This window comes from Myotis lucifugus, unplaced genomic scaffold (genome assembly GCF_000147115.1).
Source record: "Myotis lucifugus unplaced genomic scaffold, Myoluc2.0 scaffold_1200, whole genome shotgun sequence".
NCBI classification, from domain to species: domain Eukaryota; kingdom Metazoa; phylum Chordata; class Mammalia; order Chiroptera; family Vespertilionidae; genus Myotis; species Myotis lucifugus.
In genome coordinates this window covers 61035-72080 of record NW_005872248.1, presented here as the reverse complement: position 1 = coordinate 72080, position 11046 = coordinate 61035, and positions in this window count along the sequence as shown.

Genomic DNA, 11046 nt, shown 5'->3' with positions numbered 1-11046 from the left:
AGGGCTCTGCCTGTTATTGGGATCCAAGGGCAGGAAGGCTATGATTTTGTGGGTTTGCTTTTTAAAGAATTTACCTTTATTGTTGAAAGTATTACAGATACCCTCCTTTGTTGCCCAATTGAACCCCTCCACTCTTCTTCTGTTTCCCCCCCAGGCCTTCACTATTATCTGTGTCCATGTGTTATTATATCTATAATAATAAAAGCGTAATATGCTAATTAGACTGGACATCATTCTGGACGTCGTTCTGGACGAAGCCAGGGCTGGAGGGAAGCCCAGGTTCTGGATGCCTGCAGGTGGCTGGAGCAAAGCCGGGTCCTGGGTGCCAGTGGGAAGTCGGTGATGGCACCCGAGGGAAGGAAGGCCTACTCTTGCACAAATTTTGTGCATTGGGCCTCTAGTTAAAAATCAAATTGCATATATTTTAAGTTCCAAAGCAAAATAATTAAATTAAAAATAAAAGGGGAACTTCATGGGTGAAGGCAACATGTGTGCATACATTTGTGATGGATGTATTTGAAACAAAAGCTTAGTCAAACATTCTACTGTATTTTATACCTAATTTCCAGGTTTCATTGTCTTATTTAGCTGAGCATCCAAGAAAGCTACCATAGTTAGTGACAAAAATGGATTCTTAAATATCTATCTCCCAGTGGAGTCTACTTGGAAACATACATGAGAGGTTCAAGACAGGAAGAGCAGTGAGGTAGTGTATATATGACATTCTGAGCTAAAGCTGAGGTACAGCTCCTGAGGCTTCAGAAGGGAGGAAGGACATTGCAGGACAATGAGAAGAGCAGATGTTCAGTAATTAGAAATTTTCCCTGCCCCATATATAGGTCATAAATATTATCTCTGATGATAACTCTTATTATTGGCAAGACCCAAATTTTAAATTCTTTAAGGGAGAGGAAAAAGTTTCTCTTGGACTCCCAGGGTCTCACTTTCCTTCAGCTCAAAAATAACCTAAGTACATGTCTTGGGTGACTCATTCTGAACCCTTACAATAGTGACCCAGTTTCATTCTTTTCCCTGTGGTTCTCCAGTTTTCCCAGCACAGTTTATTGGAGACACTGTCCTTTCCTCATTTAGCATTCTTGGTTCCTTTCTCCTAAATTAATGACCTTATGTGTGTGTGTTTACTTCTTGGCTCTCTATTCTTTTCCATTGATCTATGTGTCTGTATTTATGCCAGTACTATGCTGCTTTCATTACTATGGCTTTATAATATAGTTTGAAATCATGGAGTGGATTGCCTTTAGCTTTGTTTTGCTTTCTCAGAATTGCTTTGGTTAATGGGTCTTATGTGGTTTCACACAAATTTTAGGTTTGTTCTATATTTGTGAAAAAATGACTCTTCAGCCCTCAGGTGTAAGACAGTGGAATTCTATTTCTAAATGCTACTGACTTGTACATATGAAGGCCTCACATCCAGCCAGGTTGAGATCTTGCTGCTCTCATAGCTGGTCAAGGTGGCCATAGTAGGGGCCAATCAGTTGCCCCAGGTTGGGATCTGCCTCTGAATGTGGCTGCATAATTGGTTGAATGCTATCTTAGAAATACTAGTAAGAACAGTTGTTCCTGCACTGCTTTAGCAGTAGAAGAAGATAGAATACCAATTAGAAGAGCAGACTCTGGAGCTAAGTAGCCTGTGTTTGTGCCCCAGTTTTAGCTTTATGATCTTGGGCAATTTTCTTAACCTTCTGCTTCCTCAATTTTCTCAACTTTACTTAATAAAGTTATTGTGTCAGTTAGTGTTCTTATATATCAAATTGCCTGAGTACTCCATAACTTAAAGTGTATAAGTAGGGATGACTGGCTAGATCTGGTCTCTCTTATGCTTCTGGTCAGGGCAGTGGTTCGGCTGACCTTGGATGAGTCTCTCACACAACTATTGGAGTGACTGGTGGTAGGCTTGTCTAGTGGTTTCAGCTGGAAAACTGGGGCTGGAGGCTTATTCCAGATGGTCTGGGCTTGTTTACACAGCTATGGCAGAGTTCCAAGAGACAGATGTGTGCAAGGCTCAGAATTAGCCCCACATCACTTCTACCACATTATTCTGGTCAAAGAAACCCATAAGATTCAAGTGGTGGGCAAACAGACTCAATCTGTTATGGGGGTGCAAGTCATATTGGAAAGAGAGAATACAAGGAGTCCATTGATAAGGGTCATTGATGCAATCAGTCCCCATCATTGTTAATCTATTCTATTAGGTTTCTTTTGTAAGGACATTTGTGTTGAAATTTCACATTAAGAAGAAGAAGAAAAAATTTAAAGTCAATTTGATGATTCTGCTCCATTAACTGATCTAGTGAATTCCCAATTTCATAAAATTGAAACTAAGCCAGAATCCCTTCTCAACCAAACCCCTACCCCCAATGTCTCATTTGCAAGGAAACAGACCTGAGTACCTTTTCATTATATTCACCAAAGTAACTTTTCCAGACATAAATCAGGGTCTTGTGGCACTAGTCCCCCCCCCCCCCCGGAATATTGATAACATAGTGACACATATCTTGAGTTGGTTTTATAAGAACTAAAATGTTCTACCAGATAAAAAACCACTGACTCTCATGGGCCACAGTCACATAAACCCCAGGCTAGCTGACATTGGATGACTGATGATCACAACTCCTAAAAGAGCTCATTGTAACACCTGCTCCAACCAATCAGAATATACACATGAGCTGATCACCCATTGAAGACCCCTTGCCCCAATTTCACCCTTTAAAACCAATTGCCAGTAAAGGAACCAGGAGTTCAGGTTTTGAGCACTACCTTTCCCATTCTCCTTGCCCAGTGCTACCAAAAAAGTGAGTCTAATCTCTCCACTACAAATCTCATGTTCAGTGTGTGTGACTCACTTGGTAGCTGGTGGACAAACCCTTCAGTTACAGAAGTAAATGTGGTTCTGACTTTGAGGTCTTGGTGCATTAATATAGGAAATGTAATTCATTACTAAAATTAAGGTCAACCTTCTATGTTACATCATTGTATCTAAATTTCTAAATCATTTTAGTTTCATATTAATTGAATCATTCATTCTTTAATTTCTATATTCACCAAATTACTTTAAAATTTTCTTTCAACATTAAAGGTGAGAATATTAGTGTGTGTCTGTTATGTCTTTGTGTGTTGTGTTTATTGGAAAGAAAATCATGTACAAATGTACATACATGTATATGTACATACACTTCATACCTATGGAAGAGTTATTAGACATACTCTATGATTAAAAAACATTTTTTTATTTCTACCAGTATCCACCTGAATTAGGTTTATTATTCCACATCACAGCAGAAATAAGGAAACAGAGGATCAGGCTAATTACATTTTTAACAATTCTATAACAAAGATATTAAAGCTTTTGTGTGTTTTTTGAGTTATGTATATGAACCTATGGAGTATGTACTCATAATTTTTGCATAACTTCTTTAATTCAGAAATATTGCTGTTAACTATGTTCCATTTATTTTATGTTATTATACTCCAATAAATTATTTTTAAAAATTTCTTAAAACTAATAAACAGGTTTAATAGTGATACAAAATAAATACATAATAATCGTTTGCATCTATATAAACAGTTAAAAGAGAAATTAAGAGAACAATTCCATTTCTAATTGCATCAAAAAGAATTAAATACCTAGAAACAAACTATAAACATTGCAAAAAATATTGAAAAAGGCACAAATAAATGGGAAGATATTCTGTGTTTATGGATATTCTGTGTTTAATATTGTGAACGTCCATACTATTGTTAAAGAGAAAACCGCAGGCCCCAAATGGCATCACTCCAGTTAAAAACCCATGATGCTAAGTCTAGATTTCATACTGGATTTAATGGAAGTTTCCACCTCTCCCAGAAACTTAATTTTAATCAACCAGCCTTGAATTTCTGGTCAAGAACCAGTAAGGTAATCTGTCACTTGGGCCCTCCCCATCCCTCACAGAAAGAAGAGGGAATCTGTCTGATAGAAATCCTTCCTCCTCCTCTTCCCCCAAATAAAAGATGTCATGGCCCCCAAATAACCCTTTTTTTTGCTCTGTTTTTAATAGCTCATTTGTCCCTCCTTGTTTCCTATAAAAACCTTCTATTTTGTACACCCCTCTGAGCTCCATTTTAGTTGCCAGGTAGGAACTTTTACCTCTCCCTTAAAGAATTTAAATTTTGAGTCTTGCCAATAATAAGAGTTATCACCAGAGATAACATTTTGTGACCTATATGGAGGGCAGGGCAAATTTCTAATTACTGAGCATCTTTTCTTCTTATTGTATTACAATGTCCTTCCTCCCTTCTGTAGCTCTAGGTGCTTTACCTCATCTTTAGCTCAGAATGTCATATAAACGGTACCTCATTGTCTCTTTTGTCTCTGAACCTCTCATGTATGCTTCCAAGTAGATTCCACTGGGAGAGAGATATTTGATAACCAAGTTTTGCCAGTAACTATGGTAGTTATGATTGTTCCCTATAAATCTCAGTCTATTGATAATGATGCAATAGGAAAGGAATGCCTGGGCACTGGCTTGGGTCTTACTTCTTTCTCCTGAGACCAATCCCTATGTGACTGGATGGACCCTTGCAGTCCTTACTATAATTGCCACAATTGGACCCTCAGCTAAATAAGACAATAAAACCTGGAAATTATGTTTGAAATACAGTAGCATGTTTATAGCACAAGTACCTGACTAAGCTTTTTTTTTCAAAGGCGTTCATCTCAGATAATCATATTGCCAGATGTATGACACTGCTACTACAGAAGCACTCATGATGCCACCACCCACGAAGTTCCCCTTTTATTTTTAATTTGATTTGGAACTTGAAATATATGCAATGTTATTTTTAATTAGAAGCAATTTCAATACAAGCAAAGGAAGGAAGTTCACATTAAACAATATATATATATATATGGAGCAAAGTTTATTTGGAATTGAACACAGAATTTTTGTGATTTTTACACATGATTAATATATTATACAATTCCCCTTGTAGAAAACCCTGAGTAACCTAGATAACTGAGCATAGGGGTGACTCTGCTTTTCCTTCCTCTGCCCTAATTCCACTCTTGTTTTAAAGAAAAAGTGAACCCACAAAACCCTAGCCATCCTGTCTTGGACCACAATACAGGCAAAGTCCTTCAGTCAAAGTCCATTTCATATCTCTCTGTCTGCTAGTCTGTCTCTCTCTTTCACACAACACACACACACACACACACACACACACACACACACACACACACTTTCCTGTGTGGCATTTGGGCATGCTGGACTGTGAGTAATAAAACTTAAATTTTCATAGTTCCATGATGGTTATTGAAATCATAAGGACCATAAGGATCCATCTAGTTATAACAATGGCTCTGGTCTGAGGAACAAGTTGTAGGACCCAGGCCAGTGCCCAGGCAGTCCTATCCTATTCCATCACTATCAACAGACTGAGACTTATAGGGAACAGCCATAAAATCTACAGTATCAGGAAGATCAGTTAAGGTACCGATGTACAAAGAATGAGAGACACATGGTGGATGAACACAGAACAAATTACTTACAATGATATATGTCATTTGAGAAGAAATTATTGTAAAGACATCAATGTTGCCAGTGATTTAAATGAAAACTTCCAAATATTTCTGATCAAGGTTGGAAAAAACTTTGTGAAGGTACAAAAAAAGACAAAGGGAACAACTGTCTATATAACAGACAAAGCAGAAAGCTTAATAAAATGGTTACTTGAATTGTATAAAAGAGTTGAAACGAACAAAGGAAATTCAAGGACAGAATAAAAGGAACAAGTCTGAAAACTACAATCTGATGAGAGAATCTCAATTTCTGGGTCTTGGAGCACTTTTTCTACCTCAGGCTGATATTCTGTTTTGTACCTGCCATCCCATACAATCTTTTCAGGGCCATCTTTATGTCTTTGTTTTTCAGACTGTAGATGAAGGGATTCAGCATGGGTGTGACTACAGCATACATCACCGAGGCTGCTGCACTTGAGTGTGAGCTTTATGGTACTCCTAGGACTGTACCATAAAATAAGGAGACAACCAAGAGGTGAGATGCACAGGTAGAAAATGCTTTATACTTCCCCTGAGCTGATGGGATTCCACATATGGAGGGACACTATCTTAGAGTAAGAGTAAAGGATACCAGCAAGGGGACCAGAACCCAGTAGTACAGTTACAAGATACATCACCATGTTAATAAAAAAGGTGTCAGAACAGGCAAGTTTGATCTTCTGCTTAGTTTCACAGAAACAGTGGGGGATTTCTAATTCTGCAGGGAAGGACAGTCTTGATATCATTAAGCTATGTAACAAGGAATTCAGGACATTCATGATCCAGGACACCAGAACCAGCAGTCCACAGAGCCGGGGGTTCATGATGACTGTGTACTGGAGTGGGTGGCAGATAGCCACATACCTGTCATAGGCCATCACAGTTAGAAAGAAGTTGTCCCAACCTCCAAAGAGTGTGAGAAAATACATCTGTGTATAGCTGCCTACATAGGTGATGACTTTGCTCTTTGTCTGGATGTTCACCAGCATCTTTGGGATGGTGGTGGAGGTGAAACAGATGTCTACCAAGGACAGGTTGGAGAGGAAGAAGTACATGGGTGTGTGGAGGTGGGAGTCTGAACTGACAGCCAGGATAAAGAGCAGGTTTCCCAACACAATGACCAGGTACATGGAGAGGAAAAGCTCAAATATGAGAGGCTGCAGTGCTGGTTCCTCTGAAAGTCCCAGAAGAAGAAATTCTGAAGTTCATGTATCATTGCCTTGTACCATGTGGCAGTGGTCAAAACTAGGAAGAAAAATAATATGATTAATTTTACACATGTTGGTATTAACATAGTGAAATGCTAGAATTTATGTTTTTCAGTCAAGAAATTGTATACTTATATTGATTATGTCACCTTTAAGGGGTTTGCTGTGACAACTGTTATTAGGAATTATTGTCCTACACTCAGCTTTCCCCCAAAAGTCATGTAATATACAGTGTTAATGAAAAATTCTTTCATGCATTTGAGGAATTTATTGACTATCTTCTAGGGTAAGAGTATAGAATGCTGAGAAATAAAGTTTTCTACAATCCAATGATGGAGAAAGAATATAAATTACCAAGGAGAAAAAACACTGCTCTGTCAGATAGTGACAGATGCTATGAAAAAGAAAAGCAGGTATATAATGGAGTGAATGGAGGTGTTGTATTTTACTGAGAGTTCAGAAAGACCCGCAAAGTGACATTTCAACAGAGTCCTGGAGGAAGACAGAGTGGGAGTCGTGAAGTTATCTGGGGGAAGTGTGTGCCCTGCTGTGGGAAGAGTCAGTGCGAAGACCAAGAGAGTGGCACTTGTTTAAGATACTCAAGCCTACAACCCAGGCATGTGCCTTGACCAGGGATCCATTCATGACCTTCTGGTTCATGGGTTGATGCTCAAGCATTGAGCAGCACCGGCCAGGCAATACATACTTGTTTTTTAAATCAAGACTGATCAAGATGAATTCTTAGTTGCAATGGCCTTCTAATGCATTTTAGGTATCCAATATTATCATCTGTAAATGTGATTAGTGTACTTTTACCCAAGACATGAACCTACTATTGCTTTTACTCTTTGGTTGCATTGGTTTGAAATTTCAGAACAGAGATGACATACATGACAGTAGCAGGTATATTTGTCCTCTGTATGACCTTCAAGCAGATTCCTCAAATATTTTGTTGTCATGTCTGATATGAGCTGATGATCAAGGAAACTCTTTTATGATAGTTAAGAAATACCTGATGTACAGTTTCTCCAAAGTGCTGTTATACAGTCTCATTTGCACATCTTAAGATGATTCTAATATTTTTGGATGATTTTTTCTATTAATCTATTCTAAGATAATAAAGTTAATAAATTCTCAATATCAGAGGCTCGTGGCTCTCATGGTGGACTGCTTCTGTCCATAATTTAAATCAGGTAGTCTGTACTCCATACACTATTCCATAGAATTGAAAGATGCCTCAGTAAGAGAATTGCTTGCCAGGTTACTGGAACCATCAGCAAAAACCAAGGACAGCTCATGAATGGGCCTCCATTCAGCTAAGTTCTCCTAGAGCTAAGCTTTGAAGTACTTCAGGTTGACGTTAATGGACACTGGCATAGGGAGAGTTATATTGGGAGGAAAGTCAGGATGGTGGATGGGTCTGACAGTTACATCAGCCAGGGTCTGGGGAGACTGAGCAGAGCCTGTGGGCTGTAGATTTCCTGGACCTTCCCACTAGCAGAAAGGAAGCCAGATTTAACTCTTCTTATAATTTCACCATTCTGTATCTGGTTTACTAACTCCCCATGTCTGAATCTACACACTTTAATCAGGGGTCAGCAAAGGACTCCCCAAAGAGCAAATCCCACCCCCAGCCTGTTTTTGTAAAGAGGCTTTATAGGGTGATGGTAGCCCCGTAAAAGATATGTCTACATTCTAACCCCCAGTACCTGTAAATGTGACCTTATTGGGAAAAAAGGTTCTTTATAGATATAATTAAGGATCTCAAGATGAAATCATCCTGGATTATCCAGTTGGACCCTAAAACCAAAGACCAGGCTCCTTATAAGATACACAGTGGAGAGGCACAGAGAAAAGAAGGCCATATGTCTCCTGAGATTGGAGTGATGCAGCCACAAAGCCCAGGGAGGCTTGGAGTCATGAAGAGCAGGAAGTGGCAAGGAGCACAGCCTCCCTTAGAGCCTCTGGGGAGTGAAGCCTCTCTGACATCCTGAGAAAAGACTTCTGGCATCAAGAACCTGATGTAAAAAATTCCTGTTTTTTGAAGTCACCCCAGTTTGGACTTAGTTGTTACATAATCCACAGACAATAAATACCTATAGCCAAGCCCATCAGTGTGGGTATTGCCTACAAGTGCTTTCACACTACAATGGCAGCGTTAAGTAGCTGCAACAGAGCACTGATGGTCCAATAATAATCTTTATCTAGTTCTTTACACATATGTTTGGCAGTGACTCTAAGTCACTATCAAGTACTGGTTTTATATTCAAAGTACTCTTTCCCATTGTATAGGAATGCACTGAATAGCCTGCTGGCCAGAACAAAAATATGTATTTATGTGAGTTTAAAGATGTGAATGCATTTACCCCAGATGAAAAAATTGAATAATTGGATCTGGCGAACTTAGACAAAGGACACCCTACCTCTACAGCCAAAGTTTACCCCCCATCAAGTGCATATTCAGAATTGATCTCTGGTTTTCAAAACTGAGGTCAAGGGGAAGTTTCTGGGAGGTTCCTGTTTGGGATGGGTGTGGTCAGGGACATCACTAAATCTCTGGGTCAGACACTCCATGTGACTCACAGCAGCTCAGAAGCTCATGATGTTATCCTGTCCATGTGTCCTGCATGAGCACTTACATACCCTGGGGAGATGTTTATTCAAGGGGAGGTGGACCCATCAGTAGGAAGGGAATATTCAGCTGGCCCCCAAGGTGATCCCATGGAGACCAAACTGGCAGATAAGTTGCCTTTTATTAATGGCCCCTTGGTTCCGAAGGGACTGAATTGCTTAGAGAACTGAGCAACATCAAAACAGTCCATTTAATGAGGAGCTCTGAGAATTCAGCCTCTGGACCTCCCTCTGCAGACTCACCTGCAGCTCCTCAGCCACAGGCTAAGAGCATCCTCTCTGTGCCTCTCTAAGATGTTCAACTGCTCTGGAAAACCAGCACCTGACCTGCATTTCTTGCCCTTTCCATATCAATTGTCCAAGGAAGGAAGGACCGGTAGAACCAAATCCAGTGAGTGAGGCCATTGGGGGTGCCAGAGTTAGCACTGTGGGAAGTCATCCTGGGGAGAAGTAAAGCTTTTAATAACTGTGTCTTCTGGGGAAACAGTCAGGCTGATGAAATAATGAAAAGGGTGGGCTCAAGATCCTGTACATTTGGTGTCCTTCATACTGAAGTGGTTTCTTGCAACTTATTCCTCTCAGCCCCTTTCTTCTCTCCATCTCAGAGCACAATTCCACAGCCTCTCTCCTCCCACAGCCAGAACGAACCCTCCCTTATGTCTGCTCAGCTCTCACGATTCTGCTTTATTTCAACCTTAGCATTTCCTCTTCTCTGTGAAGCATTGACAGAGTGAGCAGGCTTGCAGAGCAGAAAAGCACTGACTTAGAGTCAGGGAGGTGTGAGTTCTAATTCACTCTTCTACAGCTGGTGCCCGATGCATCTGGAACTCTTCTTACATTCTGTGGGGCTTTCTCTCATCAGCACAAGAGTGAGTAGAAGGAGATCTCAGAGAATGCTCACGGAAGAACAGGTGCCATGGGTCAAGTGCCCAGGACCAGTGCAACTGGCTCTCTGCTGGGCTCTTCACTCATTATTTTTCCCTCATTAGCAGAAACTGGCCTTTTAAACTGTTCTTGCATTTATTGCATTGAATTCCAGATTATTTTTACTGTGTCTCAAATTAAGACAAGCCTTTTACATTGTGATCCAGCAATTTTTGTGTGTGCGCGTGCGCACACACACACACACACACACACACACACACCTGAACAAAGGGAACCATGAAACCATTATGTATGTACCATCACTATGTATAATGCACTCTACTATTTTCTTTTGTGCCCTCTTGAGTCTATTCTATTTCAACATTCTGGATCCTTTAGAGCCTTTAATACCTAATACAAGGGTCATCTCAGGGCTTTGGCACTGCCTTTTTTCCTACATAACCCCTCACCCCCAAATAACCTCATGTCACCCCCTCTGTCTTCCTTGAGGTCTCTGTTCAATTGTCACCTTGTCTGCAGGCCTTCCTGAACTCCCAGTATAAAATAACACCCAATCCACTCTCTTTTATACCTACTTTCTTTTTCTTCACATGACACCATCTAACTTGGTATATGACATATATATTGTATGTGTTCTTTAACTATCATTATTCTAAGAATTTTGTATCTGAGCATCCTGTAACCTTTCCTGGAGGTAGGGAATGGTCATAAATATTCCTCAAGTGCATGAAAGCATTTTTCATGAAAACAGTGTAATCCATGAGC